This window comes from Gracilinanus agilis, chromosome 2 (genome assembly GCF_016433145.1).
Source record: "Gracilinanus agilis isolate LMUSP501 chromosome 2, AgileGrace, whole genome shotgun sequence".
Classification (NCBI taxonomy): Eukaryota; Metazoa; Chordata; class Mammalia; order Didelphimorphia; family Didelphidae; genus Gracilinanus; species Gracilinanus agilis.
The window spans coordinates 353,453,396-353,470,641 of NC_058131.1; the positions used below are offsets into that span (position 1 = coordinate 353,453,396).

The following is a 17,246-nucleotide window of genomic DNA, read 5'->3' on the forward strand; positions in this document are numbered from 1 at the left end:
ACTAGGGAGAATGACCCCTTTTCCCTTTCTACTTTTTCCTGATCCTCCACAAATATAATATATTGGTTGCAGAAATCCAAGCAGACGTTAGTCCCCCCACCTGGCAAACTAGGCTAAAAATAAATCCCCACAAAAGGGTTCATCAATTCTGAATCAAAAAATCATTGGTTAAGAGACCACTGTCAAAAATAACTATAAAGACATACCTTATTCCGAAATTGGCAGAGATGGATATCCAGCTCAAGATGTTAAAGGCAATTGGAGAAGGTAGCTAGATAGTGGATATAGAAGTAGGCCTGGAGATGGGAAGTCCTAGGTTTAAATGTAGTCTCAAACACTTCTTAACTCTATTATCCTGGGCAAGTCATTAAACCTCCATTGCCTAGCCCTTACCACTCTTCTGTCCTGGTTTTAAGACAGAAAGTAAGAGTTTTGGGGGAAGAAGGGTGTAATTGGAGATATAGATGAGTAGAGCCAGAAAGGCAGATTTGAGAACCGCCCACACAAAGACTTTATTAAATCTATGGTACTAGCCTGGTCTAAAAAGCATTGGATGTAAGTTAGATAACTCTGTGATCACAAGGGTATTGCAACCTTGCTGAGGCTCAGTTTTCTCATCTTAAAAGTGGAAAATATCTATAGAATCTACTTTGCAAATTTTGGGGGAGATTCAATCAAGGTAATGTATATTGAGCAGTACTTTAAAAACTTTAGAAAGCTATGTAAGTCAAATATTACCTTTATCAAGCTTATTAATATATTCATCTAACATTCATTTTAAAAGTTTACCAATGACCATGGAGCAGGAATAGAGCACTGTATTTGGAGTCAGAAAAACCTGGGTGTAAATCTAATTCAGGATACATACTAGCTGAATGATCCTGGGCAAGTCACTTAATTTTTCTAAACTCCAAGGGTTATTTTAAGGTTATAAAAATATTTGGCACACTGCCTAGAATATAATATAGCAAATGTTTACTCTTCCTTTCTTTCTCATAATGTGGACTAGAGAGAAAGAAGACCTGTGTGATAAGCTATATAATATAGTCATTTCTCCTCTCTTTAAGATTCAGAATCTCATTAATAAAATTGGAGGGGCTGAATCAGCACCAAAAGACATGGCATTACCTGAGCCAACATGCCAATCTTTTTTTTGCATTATCATGCAAAACACACTCAATAAGTATGTTGTTGTAAGAGTACTGTTGTAAAAGTACACTCATAAACAACCAAAACCCAAAAATAAAGTCATAACTACACTGATGTGAAAGATAGTATGATTTGATCATTTCCATCTGACTCCAACAGTTCTTTTTCTGGAGGTGGATAGCATTCCCTGTCATAAGTCTTTCAGGACTGTCCCACATCATTGCACTGCTGAGAGTAGTGACGTATTCATAGCTGATCACCATACAGTATTGCTCTTAATGTGTAAATGGTATCCCAGGTCTGCTTATTTCACTCTGCATCAGTTCCCACATTTCTTTCCAGCTTTTTCTGAAATCATCCTGCTTTTCATTTCTTATACCATAATAGTATTCCATTACCAACACGTACAATTTGTTCAGCCATTCCCCAATTAATGGACATGCTCTCAATTTCCAATTTTTTGCCACCACAAAAAGAGCTGCTATAAATATTTTTGTACAAGTAAGTCCCCAAATTCCCATTTAACGGAGCATGTTAAGAATTTTGGGATTTTGTTTTTCTTTCTTAATGGGAGAGTGGTGGAGGGATGGAAAGGAAGGAGGTGGATTTTTGTTGATTGAAAGAAATAAAATTTAACTAAAAAAATAATAAAAGCATATCCTTCATTATTTTCCAGAGAAAGATACTAAGAGAGGCAAGTTTGGCATAAAGAATACAAAACCAATCTCAGATTCAGAACTTGAGTTCAAGTCCCAACTCTGACATATTTTGGCCATGTGATTCTCGGGGTAAAGTCCCTGAATATCTCAATAATGCCCCAGGAAACTCTCTAATACAGAGTTCTTAAGATTGGGGGGGGGGGGGTGTCATTGACCCTTTTGACAATTTGGTGAAATCTGTTGCGTTCTCAGAATTTCTCAAAGCACATAAAATATATAGGATTGCAAAGAAAACCATAAGTTGTACTGAAATGCAGCAATCAAAATTTATTTTTTAAAAACAAGTTCCAGGGGCAGCTAGGTGGCTCAGTGGATTGAGAACCAGGCCCAGGGACAGGAAGTCATGGATTTAAAACTGACCTTAGACACTTCCTAGATGTGTGACCCTAGGCAAGTCACTTAACTCCATTGCCTAGCCCTTACTGCTCTTCTGCCTTGGAACCAATACAGGGTATTGATTTAAAGATAAAAGGTAAGAGTTTAAAAAAAGGTCCTGGAACTCAAGTTAAGGATCTCTGCTCTAAGTCTATAAAGTATCTAAGGCAGTGATTGCAAACCTATGACGTAGCCATTTTTGATGACATGGCCACATACAGAGAAGTATGGGGCCGCATACAGAGGATGAAACATTTGCTATAGTGTAGTGTAGACATTGTGCACTGCAGATGACAATTCTACCTATATTAATTTACCTATTTTGGTTTATTAAACAGTTACATATTACAATTATACATTTTTGTTATTTAAACTATAAATATCACAAAATTGTGGTTTGTTTTTTTTTCTCAAAGTGACACACCACCCAAGTTATGCTCGTCTTTTTTGGCAAATTTTGACACACCAAGCTCAAAGTTGCCAGTCACTGATCTAAGAGTTATAGTAGAGGAAGGAACAGTAATTATTTCCTTACAAGGAGCTATTTAAACCAATAAAATCACAGGTCTGCACCCCTTTCCTACCATTCCTTCCAAATCTGCCCCAAGAGCAGGAAACCAAACTGTAATACAGCATTATATTATCTTCAAGGATTCTTGCCATGAACCCAGAAAATCCCTTAAAAAATTTTAGGTTTTGGAGTTTTGGGGGCAAATATGCAGAAAACAGTTATAAAAATCACATTGTATTTTGGTACGGTCTCTCATCTACTAACAACTGTTTAAAAACCTCTAAATATTTGTTAAAAGGAAAGGAAATTCTAACAGATTTTATTCTACAAAAGACCTACGTTCCAGTTGGAGTAAAACCATTGGGAAATTCTCTTTCCCTAATTTTTAATAGAGAGATGGTTATTTAGCTAGAGTAAGACAAAGGCCAAGTGCTGTACGACACAGAAATAGGTCTTTGGGATACTGCAGAACCTCTATGGAGGAAATATATGGAAATTTAGAGATAAATATAACACAAAACAAAATTATATAAATGGGTTATGATCTGATCTATCAATACCAATGTTATCACAGAACCAAAGAAAATATTTGAATTTATTTTTGTACCTATGGACAGAAATGAGATATTTAGATAGCTCAAGAATAGTAAATAGAGGGGGCAGCTGGATAGCACAGTAGATTGAGAGCCAGGCCTAAAGACGGAGGTCCTAGGTTCAAATCTGGCCTCAGACACTTCCTAGCTGTGTGACCTGGGCAAGTCACTTGACCCCCATTGCCTACCCTTACCACTCTTCTGCCTTGGAGCCAATACACAGTATTGATTCTAAAACAGAAGGTAAGGGTTTAAAAAAAAAAAAAAGTAAATTGAATTCTCTCTACAGCACTCTGACAAGCATTCTAGCTTCTGTTTAAGATCCAATGTGAAAGGAAAATCTACTAACTCCAAAAACTATGCCAATTTTGGGTAGCTATCATTCTAAAATGATTTTTGTGACAAATAGCTAAAATCTAAGCATATGAAGTCATTAATTTTCAACATGATGGTCTCTCAAATAATTGAAAACATTTATGATATCCCATTTAATTTTTCCTTTTCTAAGCTAAAAGTTCCTGGTTTCTCCAGGTGATCTTCATATGGTATGATCTTTAGTTTCAGCTTTTCAATAAAGATTCACTAATTACTTCCAGGAATTCAACTACCTAGAACAAATTCCCAAGACATGTCATCATGAGGTTAAAGGACCAACAAATTCTCCCAAGGAAGAAGGCTCCAAAGTATGGGCCCTGCAATAGACCAGTGAGCCCACTTAACAAGAACCTGGTTAACTAAGTGCAGTTATGGTTATCAACCGAAGGTTTAGCCAAAAGGTGAAAACATTTTTGGTTATAGAAACTCATAGCACATTTAAAAACACTAAAGTTGCACCTAAGTTGAGATCTATCAGAATAGCTACTGTGATGGCTCTGGAATTTCTGTTCTACCATAAAATATTTTAACTTTGACAAAATCTTAGGAATTAGGGTTAGTAGCTAGCTACTAGGCAACAATTTCCTAGAAAGATATGAAAATCCAACTGACCAAATGAAAAGGTTATTTTAAAACCAACTTTTGAAGACAGCAAAGTTGCTTCAGAGGAAACCCTGGATGAAAGATCCATAATGACTTAAAAGATTCATCAAAAGATTGTCACAATTCTGGGGACTTAATTCTCATTTTATTTACTAATGAGGATCTCTTAAAATAAAGCTCTCATAAGAAAATAGGAAGACACTGACTAGGAACCCTATTTAAGCAGTATTACATAAGAAGCTGGGTGGCTCAGTGATTTCATTCAGGCCTGGAATCTGAGGACCTGAATTTAAATCTGGCCTCAGACACTTATTAGCTATGTGACCCTGGGCAAATCACTTAACCCCCATTAGCCCTTACCCTATTAGCCCTATCCTTTTACCACTCACTCTTCTGCCTTGGAACCCATACACACATGCACAAAAAAGTAAGAACATGAGAGATCACAGAGTGAGAACTATAATAAGCCACAGAGATCATATAACTCAACATCTACATTTTTACAGATAAAAAGACTGAAACCAGAAGAGGTTAAGTGATTTTCCTAAATTCACAATGACACTATGTTACAGATCAAGGAATCAAACCCAGATCTTTTGATTACAAATGCAACATTCTTTCCACTGTACCAAGATGTTGGTTAATGTTATTTCTTGATTTAACTAAAGCTCTAAAAAACATGTTGTTTGCATTCAACGATCCTTTCAATAATCTCTGTCCCTTCCAACACTTAAATCTCTGATCTTCTGAATATGTAGTAAGAAAAAGTTCTATGATTAAACAAACAATATTTTCATGGTTTCATAATTTATCTCTTAGGACAAAAGGAATCTTTATCATATGATTAGAAGCTAGAATGGGTCCTCTGATACCCTCTAGTCCACTTTTTTTTTTAACCCTTAACTTATTTCTTACAAGATGATATTAAGTATCATTTCAAAGGTAGAAGAATGATAAAACCTAGGCAATTGAGGTTAAGTGATTTTCCCAGGGTCATATAGCTAGAAAGTGTCTAAGACCACATTTGAAACTAGTATCTTTTGTCTCCAAGGCCTGGTGTTCTATCCACTGAACCACCACCACCTAGCTGCCCTACTATATTCTTTATATTATGTACTCTCTATTATATCAACTCCTGAAAAATGATTACTAGCTTCCACTAAGTGCCTTTATTTGCCTACACTGAAAAGCTCTAAATGAAACATTTTAGCATTGAATTATACAGAATATGGACCAAAATTAATTCTATAATTTCAATTTCTACCTCCATCCTAACCTGTAAATTAAGAATAGGTTAGATCAAGTGACCTCCAATCCTAATTTCAACTGATGTTTTATGATTTATAAGTAAATCCTCAATTTACTAGCAATAATACTAATATTATTATCTGTTAGCAAATGGAAAGTTTGATGACAAGCCAAAAAACTTTATTTCTAATTAACAGGGACCTTTAAATACATAAATATATATATATAATATTTAAAATTAAAATGTTTTATAAATTTTAAATTAAATTTATACATTTTATAAATTTTTAAATTAAATATAAAAATTTTATAGATATGTAAATAAATAAATGTGTGGATATGAGCTTTTCATTTAGCCTCAACCTTCTTTGCCTAATATCTTAATAAAACAATGAACTACTTGTAATTAATACGCAAACAAAATGGTTCCAATATAACCAAGGAACGCACTTCCAGTTACTTCTCCATAAGCACTGGATTTCCAAATATTTATTCATACTATTGTAAGAATTGTCTCAGCAAAACCACTTTAAATGTGGCTATTTAATGAAACAATACTGTATGACTACAGTATAAAAGTAAATGACAAGGTAATATCATTTATATTCAAAATTTAGTAATAAATTGTGCTTACATAATGCTTTAATTTGCAATTCAGTTTACATACATTATCTTTTTTAAGTGTCAGAGCAGTTTTGTTGAATAAACATTATGGTTACTATAATATCCATTTTACAAATGAGGAAACTTGAGGCTCAGAGAGGTTAAGCCAATCAGTTAACAATAAACAAATATTTAATGGAGTGTCTACTATGTGCCAGGCACTGTTATTTCATTTACATGTTCACAGTCATACAACTAAATGAGGTGGGATTTGAAACCAAGATTCTAGACCCAATTTTGTAATCATTATACCATGCTCTTTTAAAACTTGTTTTTGTCCAATCATTTTATTCATGTCTGACCCTTCATGATCCTATTTGGTTTTCTTGGCAAAGATAATAGAATGGTTTGTCATTTCTTTCTCCAGCTCATTTTACAGATGAAAAAACTAAGGCAAACAGGGTCAAGTGACTTGCTCAGGATAAAAAAGCTAGTTAAGTGTCTGAGGTTGGACTTGAACTCATGAAGAGTAGTCTTCCTGATTCCTATGCACTGCACCATCTAAGTACTTAGCTACTATTAATTAAAATTATCTATACCTCCACTGAAGACCTATATAGTATCCAAGTGGCTCTGGCAAGTCCCACCAAACTCAAAGGAGTCTTTCTAATGTACTCTTGAAACAGACTGATTTTTTTTTCATCTGAGGGTCAGCTTTGCTGAGTAAAGCCCAAAAAGGTAGTCATCTGATAGCAATTTTCATTAATGACATATTAACACATGAAGACTACTTAGCAGGTCTTTTAAGGGGCTGTAGTATGCACTGGTGGGTGAAATATCACCTAAGTGACTATGGTTCTTCTCAAGTATTAAAAAATTAAGTTTTACATGTACATTATTGGAAAATATCTCAGAAACAGGACCCAAAAATCACTGTTGAATTTTTTCTCCTCAGTTAATTCTGGTGTGCTAGTCTAGCTAGAAAACCCAGAAATAGAATGAGCATTATCAAAAAGATCATGTGATAAAATTTAAAAATACCTAGAAAATTATGACACTGTAAATTGTAAACTTCAACAGACCGAAAAATTTGAAAGAGGGTTAAGTTATATTCTACTTTTGTTTTGAACCCTAGAGAATTGTTATTTTAAAATAACTACGAAAAATGAGACCGAGGGAGGGGAAAGGGACTTGCTGAAGGTATGTGCTTGGCTGAGAAACCAACAGATAAGCAAGCTACCTGTACTGTACTACCTTACTATCTGTAAGCTCATACCTGAATGCCTCTTAAGTCAAAATTTCCTCCCTAATATAATGGTACTGCAGTGCTGAAGAGCTTGGGATGGCCCAGAATAGCCATGATTCCATGCTTCTTTTTCCTAGAAAAGGGATGGGGAATAGGAGTCCTGTATGTTGGGGATGAAACAGAAGGTCACTTCAGGGACTGAACAGCAGCTGCAAAGGACATCAACTCTCACTCAACAAATATTGAACATTGATGAAGAACTTAGACAATCTGAGGTCATAATTCTTCTGAAGCTACAGACTAACAACCCATACAAACACCCTTCAATGGTAGCTCTTCCTATTACCACAGAGTAGAATTTACCAAGTGCTAGGCTACTGATACAGTAGTAGAGAACATGAAGAGTAAAATGTGTTTTAAATGGTTGCAAAACAAATTACAGCTGTCATTATTAATAAGTGTTCAAATGATACAAAATGTAATTTAGTGTTGAATTATAAAAATGATACCAGGTTGAATTTAATAGGAGCCAAAAAATTCAATTAATGAACACTTATGTAAAGGGTCAATATGCTGCAAATCTGTATTTGCCTACTGTCCCTGTGTGGATATGATACACTGCTGTAGGCCATGTTACAAAGAGTTGTATTGATTTTTTTTTTAAAGAGTGTTTAAAAAAATGGACAAAAGGAAAAATAGTTAATCTAGAAATATTGCCGGCAAAAAGTTTTGTTATTACATTAGAACAAAAATTTTGTCATAATTTAACATTATGAACACTTTGGACTAAAGCTTCAAGTTTATGCATTTAAGGTAGCAAAAGATTTTAAATTATTATCAATATTTGTTTACATATCTCAAAATCGTCTCTGATCACTTCCATGTCTTTGACAATCAAATAAGAAAGAATGGGTGACCAAAGCTGCATTGTTTTTTTTTTAAAGACTGGTTTTCAAGTTATTTTGGCCCAAATGTTGAAAAAACTGGCAGGACAATATATGCTCACCAATTCTAGAGTAGGCCACAGATCCTCCATTTACACTTGATTTTGTTGTATGAGAATGTAAACATGCAAACTTGATGAGGATAAATCTCTGCGCCTAACAACAGTGGATGTGTGATGATTTTTTTAGAGAAAACATTTCAGTCTATAATACCAAAATATTTTAAATGACATTTTTGTCATTAGTACAGTAATCTTTTTCCTTTTTTTAAATTTCTGCTTTCTCAGGAATCTGAGAAAAAAATTTATGCCAAATTTCTTTGATAAAGGCTCACTTCTCAAGTATGTAGAGAACTGAGCAAAATTTATAAAAATAAAATCAATTTCCCAATTGATAAATGGTTAAAGGATATGAATAGGCAGTTTTCAGAATAAATCAAAGCTATCAATAGTCACATATTTAAAATGCTCTACATCTACTATTAGAGAAATGCCAATGAAAACAACTCAGAGATAACCACATGGCACCTATCAGATAGGCTAATATGACAGAAAAGGAAAATGACAAAGGCTTGGAAAGAATATAGAAAAACTGGAATACTAATGCACTATTGGTGGAGTTGTGAACTAGTCCAACCACACTGGGGAACAATTTGAAACTGTCCAAAGGGCTGCAAAACTGTGCATATCTTCTGATCCAGGAATACCACTACTAGGTCTATAACCCAAAAAGATCAAAGAAAAGGGAAAAGAACCTATTTCTACAAAAATATTTATAGTAGTTCCTTTTGTGGTAGCAAAGAATTGGAAATTAAAGGGGTACCCATCAAGTGGGGAATAACTGAATAAGTTATAGTATATGATTGTCATGGAATACATTGGGCTGTAAGAAATGGTGAGCAAGATGGTTTCAGAGAAACCCAGGATGACTTACATCAACTGATGCAAAGTGAGCAGAACTAGGTCAAGACTGCACAAAGTAACAGCAATATTGTAAGATAATCAACTGTGAAAGACTTGGCTATTTTGATCAAGTCAAAGATCCAAGACATTTCCAAAGGAGCTATGATGAAAAATACTATCCTTCTCCAGAGAGAGAACTAATGCATTATTTTTTGAATGCATTAGAATGAAGCATTCTTTATTTTTCTTGTTTTGGTGTGTTTTCTTTTGCAACATGGCTAATATGGAAATGTTTTGCATTACTTCACTTGCATAATTGATATCATATTGCTTGCCTTCTCAGGGAGTGGGGGAGGGGTGAGGAGGGAGAGGATTTAGAACTCAAAAGTTTCAAGAAATCAACTTAAAAAAATTTTTTAAATGTAATTGGGAAATATTTAATAAAAATAAAAATATATTTTTAAAAAATTTTGCTTTCTAACACTACTACTTTGTAATAAAGTTGAATCAGAAATATATTTCTTATCTTTTCCTGTTATATTAATAACCAGATAAACATTTTTCAGAATTTATTTTTTGCATTGGGCTGGAGTTAATTAATCGTGTTTTACATATAATTATAGCTTTTAATAATGTGACCACAACCAGGAACTACTATGACTTAGCTGAACTCTGAAGAGTAAACTAGTAGTAATTTATGTTACGATAGACAAAGCTGCCTAGAATCCTGCCTATTTTAAGTCCAGGACCTCTGGGCAAAATGGAGACTCACTGCCTCTCTTAAGTCTCCTTCTTTCTGGACAACATTCAGAGAAATCCTCCCTCTTTGGGTGACTAGAACCCCTACTAAAGTCACCAAATGGTAATAGACTACTGAGTTACCTAGGCCATTAGGTGGTAATTAGAAAGTCAAAGACACAGGATCACGCATTTAGATTTAGAAGAGATCTTAGAAGTTATCTAGTTCAGTGATGGACAAACTATGACCTGAGAGCCAGATACAACTGCAACTGCAATACAATGAGTAGGATACAAAAAAATGAAACTTCGAAAGAGTTGCCTTAGAAACAGCCTGACAGATGAGCATTTCCTTTCCCTTGGCCCCCTCTTTTAAAAGTTTGCCCATCACTGATCTAGTTCAACTCTCTCACTTTAGAGATGAGAAACCGGAAGCTCAGCGAAGTTAAAAGATTTGCTCAGTCACAAAGGTAGTGAATAACAATACAGAATTTAAGCTCAAGTCTTTAGGATTACAAATATATTCCTCTTTTCACTAAATAACACCATTTCATTCCCATACAGATAAAGGAGCATGAAACACACAAATAAGCAGTATATGGCATGAGTATTTAACTCAAAGTCTGGATATACATTCTAGTTTTGTCTTTGCAAATGACTCAATGTGAGACCTTGCCTCAGTTTTATTACCTATAAGATGGGAACAATGCCTGTACTCTCTACTTCACAGGGATATTTTCTAGAAAAGAGTGTCTAAACTAGTAAAATGGTAACCTTAATATATAAGTAGAAGATCAGTTAGTAAAATGGAAACTAGTACCTATGTTTGATCCAGATAATCTGTAAGGTCCCTTCTAGTCCCATCATTCTATAATCTATGAATTTTATATTAATATTTTATATTTGTATAACTTTTACATAAATTTCATCCAATCTTTGAACATGGTTCCTACATAAAACATAATATTCTTTTGACCACAAAACTGAAAGGGACTTCTTCCTAATCCAAACTCCTCATTTTACTAAAGAGGATACTGACTGTCCATCTTTGGTTACACAACTAAGCAGAGGGGAAGGCAGGATTAGAATATGAGTCTTTAAATCCAAATCCAGAGCTTTTTTTACTACCCCACAATGACCTTTCTTGCCAACCTTCCTAGACTATGTCGTTTTTGGAAATGATCATTGAGCAGAGGCACGGGGTTCCTTTGCCAAGCCATTCTTGGAGATTTCAAAATTAAACTGACATGGTACTAGCTTTGTACTCCATTGGTCTAGGCCCTATATAGATCTTGAATATACATAGACTATGAGCTCCTTGAGGGCAGAAAATGTTCTTTCTTGCCTTTCTTTGTGTCCCCAATGTGAAGCATAGTGCTAGGCATGTAGTAACTGCTGACTTGCCAATGGTCATTAAGCTAACTGAGTCTCAGTTTCTTCACCTATAAAATTAAATTAGATCACACTGTCCCAAGTCTTTTTTCAGGTCCAAGTTCCATAAATGTAGGGAGCTATGAATCATTGAAATGTAATCCTCAGAAAACCATATTTATCATTCTTGCATTCTTTTCTTCCTCCCCAGTCTCACTTAAAAAAAAAAAACCAAAAAGGCCTTGTAAATTTCTTTATTACCAGTTAGAGTTTCACATTATGCTCTGTCCTTGACTTCACATTACCTAGGCTTTATATTCATGATCCTTCAACCATAGAACAAAAACATTCAGGTCTGGAGGGTTTGAGTTGTCATCTAGTCATTTTATATTTATTTTATAAAGCCATCCTAGGAGGTTGACAAAACAAGGATTATTCCCACTATACAGAGAAAGGGGAGATCAAGGGAAAAGTAGCAACCAAAATTACATGATCAATGAGAAATAGGACCCAGATCATCTAGTGTTTTTAAAAATGATTTATCATCCATTTCTATTTTGCTAATTAATAGAAAGGAATAATTATCCCAATTTTTACTAGATCCTACTTTACCTGTAATAGTAAAAACTATTCTAAAAAGGACCTGGACCACAGCCCCAACTGGGCAGAAAGGAAACTCGTCACAGGGAGCAAGCATGGAATATCTTTGATATGATTAAAAGTTGCCTTCTTGGGGTGTATCCAAGGTTAAAGAGCATAGATAATTATTTAATAAGCAAGAGATGCCATAAGAAAACTGGCTCAAAGATTAAAGAGGGACATAAGACAACAGATAAAAAAGGAAACCAGAAAAGAAAATGGTTCAACTAAAGCTGGAAACCAGGAGAATACCATCTGTTTGGAAAAATGGAGGCGTTCCTCCTGGACCCAGATTTGGCATTCAAATAAGAGAAGGTAAGAGAAACATAGGCTGAATTATGTATAAAACCAAGGTGAAATCCTTAGAAATTTTTTAAAAGCTACAGAGAAGAATGGATCTAGAATAGTAGTCTTAGTTTTAGAGAAAAAAATCTAGTTGAAAATTATGAATATTTATCTCCTAAACATTTTTAGATATGGTCAACATGGGAATCTGGTTTGCTATGAAATACATATTTACTATGAGGGTTTTCTTTTTCATTTTTATTGTTCAATGTGAAGAGGATCAGCACAATGGGAAAGATAATAAATGCTTATAAAAATGAATTTTAAAAAAAAGTTTTAAAGTTAGACTGAGGATTTAAATGCCTGTGGCCTCTTGAATGTTCATTCATGTAAAGCATGAGGTTGCAGCCTCACCAGCCAGCTTCAGCATATGAATACCCAGTATTTTAAAGGACTTGACACACATTACGTCAGCTGACATTACCAAACATGATGTATAAATCATTGTGCTATCAAATTCTCCTCAATTTTCCGGTATCTGCTTTAAAAATTATCATTGGTATCAGAAAATAGGAAGGAAAACCACAGATTTCTCCTAGGTTACCCATATACATAACATTCATTGAGTCCAAAAACAGTCAAATTCTTCCATGATTATTATATGAAAAGTCCTCAAAGGGAGGCAAATAGCATCTTGATTTGTGTATTATGAGGCCTGAACCTGAAAAAAGCCATAATTTCTTGGATACATATAGGATTTTTTTTTTAATAGTTCAAGATAAACAGCTAAAAGGAGTGTTTGCCATTAAGTGTATTAGATGGCTTTCAGACCTGGGTCCATTGTGCACTCACTGAATGCTCAAACTAGGAATGGCAAGGTGACTCAGTTTTCTTAGGTCTCCAAGCCTCCATAGTACTATCAGTAAACTAGCTACTACTATAGCTACACCTAGCACCAAAGCATTAGGAAGTAAAGTACAAGTTGAATGAGAACACTAAGGGAGAGGGAAAGAAAGGAAACAGATGAACCCAGGAAAAGTATAGAAGTTAAGAACTCTGTTAGATCATAATTTGTCAAGGAAATAATTTAAACTACTTCCCAATCGACACTAAGTATGCAATTTGTAATCTCACTTAAATCAAAATTTTCTTTTTCAAATGTGCTGTTCTTAGCAAATAATTAAATTTACAACAAGCTCATCAATATTGGTAGTAATTTTAAAAAATTATCTAAGTTCCCCTAACGTCAGAGGCAAAAGCTAATGGGAGGGGAAGCCCCATTATAGAGAATCACAACATGAGAAATTTGGGCAGAATTGGAGACCAACATTCAGAGAAGTTTTGAAATATTCTCTATGCCAGGAAATGTTCACAGGAGACATGGTTAAGTCAGTTTATGACAAGAGAAAGTTGGAGTCAGACACTGGCCGGTAGGTTCTATTTTCTGCTTTCTGACAGAGGCAGCAATGAGAGGGCTATAGGTTGAGAAAGAGAAACAAAACAGGGGAAAGTACAGGACTGGATGCTAGGACAGCTTGCTTGCTCTAGATCTAAAATTTTAACTGTTAGTTGGAATTTTTTTTAACTTAACTTTTAAACTTTAAAATAAGGTTGCACCAGTTTAGTCACTGATACACTAATCATCTTATTAATTAGACTAGCCAATGGATATATTTGAGGGTTCAGTTTTAGCTCTTCTCTATGTGGTCCCCAGGCTGAATTATTCATTAATTTCCCCTACTCTCTCACAAAAAGGATCAAGATTACTTGGAGGTATTACTGAAGTCCTCTTCCTACAGTAGATCCTACAAAGTGATAACTTTAAGCATAAATTGTCTACAGAGGGCTAGGAAAAAATATATAAAGGCTCATTACCAGAAGGTTGTGCATGAGGGTATCGATTTTTTGTTTCACCAAAACTCATAAAAAACATCTATTAAGGGGGTAACTGAGTGGCTCAGTGGATTGAAAGCAAGGCCTAGAAACTGGAGGACCTAGATTCAAATCTGGCTTCAGACACATCCTAGCTGTGTGACCCTGGGCAAGTCACTTAACCCCCCATTGCCTAGCCCTTACCACTCTTCTGCCTTGGAATCAATACCTAGTATTCCTATAATTCCAAGGCAGAAGATAAGGATTAAAAAAATCTATTAAGGCACTGGCAAAGAGGGCACTCACATTTATGAAAATGTATAAGATCTTTGAAACTAAAATGCTATAAAATTATGGCTAAACTAAAAAATGAGATCAATGTCAATTGGAGAAAAAAAGAATCTTTGCATCAACTATGCACTGGTAATCAAAGGATACAAACAAATTTCTAAAAAGAACTGCAATCTATTAAAAAGATTTCTCCTTACCAGGAACAGTAGAAATACAAATCAAAGCAACTCAGTACCTTGAACTAAGAAGTTGGCAAAAGTGACAGTAGATGGAAAATAGTCAATATTAGACTATAGGGGTATAGAAATACAAGAACAATAATATAGTTAGTGGCACTATGAATTGGTCCAACCATTCTGTAAAGCAATTTAGAACTCTACTTAAAAGAAGTGACTAATATGTCCATACCCTTTGATGCATGGGAATCTGGCCAAAAAGAAGTCAAAGACAAAAGGATGCACCACATAAACCAAAATATTCATAGCAGCACTTTTTGATGTTGAAAAGAATTCTAAACAAAGTAGATGTACAATGATTAGGGAAAAGCTGAATAAGTTGTTGTACGTGAAAGCAATAGCACACTCATGCCTAAGAAGACACATATGAAGAATTCAGGGAAGCTAAGGAAGTCATTAACTGAGGAAAAGTGGAACAAACAGAACTATACAATGCCTGCAACAATGTAAATCTAAGAACTACCAACCTTAAAAAAACCTGGAACTAAGTAATTACAATGACCTAAAGAAGAAATGAGAAAGTGCAAACCCATCTCTCTCCTTCACAGAGGCAGGTAATACAGAATCTTGAGCATCACCAATGCTTATCAGAATTGGCTGATGTGTTTGCTTAGTTCTGATGAACTTTTTTTTTCAGAGATGGGACAGGAAATATTTGTAAATGAAGGTGATCTAAAACCAAAATATATCAAGTTTTTAAAAGGAAGCTTAAAATTGGGAAAGGAGAAACAGGGAGAGGGGAAGGGAATTTAGAAAGCACCTACTATGTACTAGACACCATGCTAGGAGATTTTTACAAACATTATCGCATTTGGTCCTCACAACAACCATATTAAGTAAATGCTATTTGATATCCTAATTTTACATGATGAAAACTGAAGCAACCAGAGATTAAGAGACTTTCCCAGGGGACAGAGCTAGTCAATTTGTCTGAATCTAAATTTGAACTTGTCTTCCTGACTCCAGGAGTGGTGCTCTATCCACTATACTACTAGTTGTCCTTCATACTGATACTAAGTCTATTTTTCTTACTCCTAGATATAGCCATGTCACCCCTGTTCATGTCAGAGGAGCCTACATTAATGGAAAAAGAATTACTAGACTTAAGAGTCAAAAGACCTAGTTCTAGTCCTAGAAAGCAACTTCATCTCTCTAAACCTCAGTTTATCGGTAAAGTAGGGATAATACTACTTGGAATATGTACCTCAGGGGATTACTAGGAGGAAAGCATGTTGCAAAACACACAGTACTATATGAATGTGAACTTATTATTTTGTTAGAGGCAATATGGTCTAATGGAAAGAACCTTTGAGTCAAAGGACCAGGGACTCAATTTTGGCCCTGATATAGACAAACTCCTAAGTCTTTGGGCAAGTCACTTCTTTATGAGCCTAATTTTTTTTCAAACCTAGAATTGAGGTGGCAAGATTAATAATCTCTAGAGACCTTGAAGCTCTAAATCTATGATCTTCTGCTCAAAAAATCCTCACTGGCTCCTGCTGTCTAACTGACAATTTCAAACCCCTTTGCCTGCATTCAAAGCCCTTTCATATACAAAATGCTACTTTACTTGTTTCAACTTATTTGATATTAGTCCCCTTCCATGCACTGTATGTTGTAGCCAACCTGCAAATTGAACAGGCCCTTTGAAAACTCACTGTATTTGCTAACTTCTATATCTTTACTCCCACCATTCCCTATTTTTGTCATGTCATTCTCCACTTTACAGGCTAATTCCTAATTATCCTTTAAAGCTAAATTCAAATACTTCCTTCTCCATGAAGGGACATGGACCTCATTTTTGTTTTGTAATCTGCTATTATCTCTGTGTTTTAATCACCTGCAAACTCCACAGGGGCAGAAACTATTCCTTAACTAAATTTTGAATCATGTACCTGCAAACAGCAGGGGCTTAATATTTGATAAATGCACAAATGAATTTAAAACTTTCAGTTGAATAGGTTTAATCCAAGTTTGCTAAGAGGTTTAAAAAAACACATTTAGGGAAAGGAAAACAGAAAAGTTTTTAATGCTGGGCCAATAAATATCTATTAATAAAAATAAATGTACAGTTCTAAAAAGAAACTGTTCTTATTTACCAGATAGGAGACAATAAAAGGGAGTGTCTTTTACCAGACCACTTTGTAAATAGAGGCAACTAAGTTACTTCAGCCTACTTTCCAAGAGCAATAAAGGATGACGATTAAATGGGAAGGTCAAATGGTATAATTAAGCAAAAGCTCAGAATTACCTCTGCCCCAAAATGTTAAATATAATGTAAGTTTTGACTTTAGAGATTTTTATTATACAAAAATAATTTTTTTTCAATAAAGTAAAAATCTTCCTTAAAAGTCTCACTATAGATGCATGCGACACTCAAATCAAAGAACTCAAAATAAGATTCCAGAGATTAGAGGAACATGTATTACTGAATTTGTAAATCACTAGTAAAATTAGTTCTTTCTGAAGCATTAAGTGGCAGTAGAGAACAAAGTCTAACATTGTCAAAAGATTTGCTGTGAACCTACTATGTGCAAGCCAGAAGT

At 34.7% G+C, this 17,246-nt stretch overlaps 1 protein-coding gene across 2 annotated transcripts in view; it reads right to left on the reverse strand.

Annotated features, from left to right (window-relative positions):
- NSD1 (nuclear receptor binding SET domain protein 1) overlaps window positions 1-17,246 on the reverse strand; it is a 162,724-nt gene that overhangs the window by 88,029 nt on the left and 57,449 nt on the right. The gene's annotated exons all lie outside the window — the stretch shown is intronic.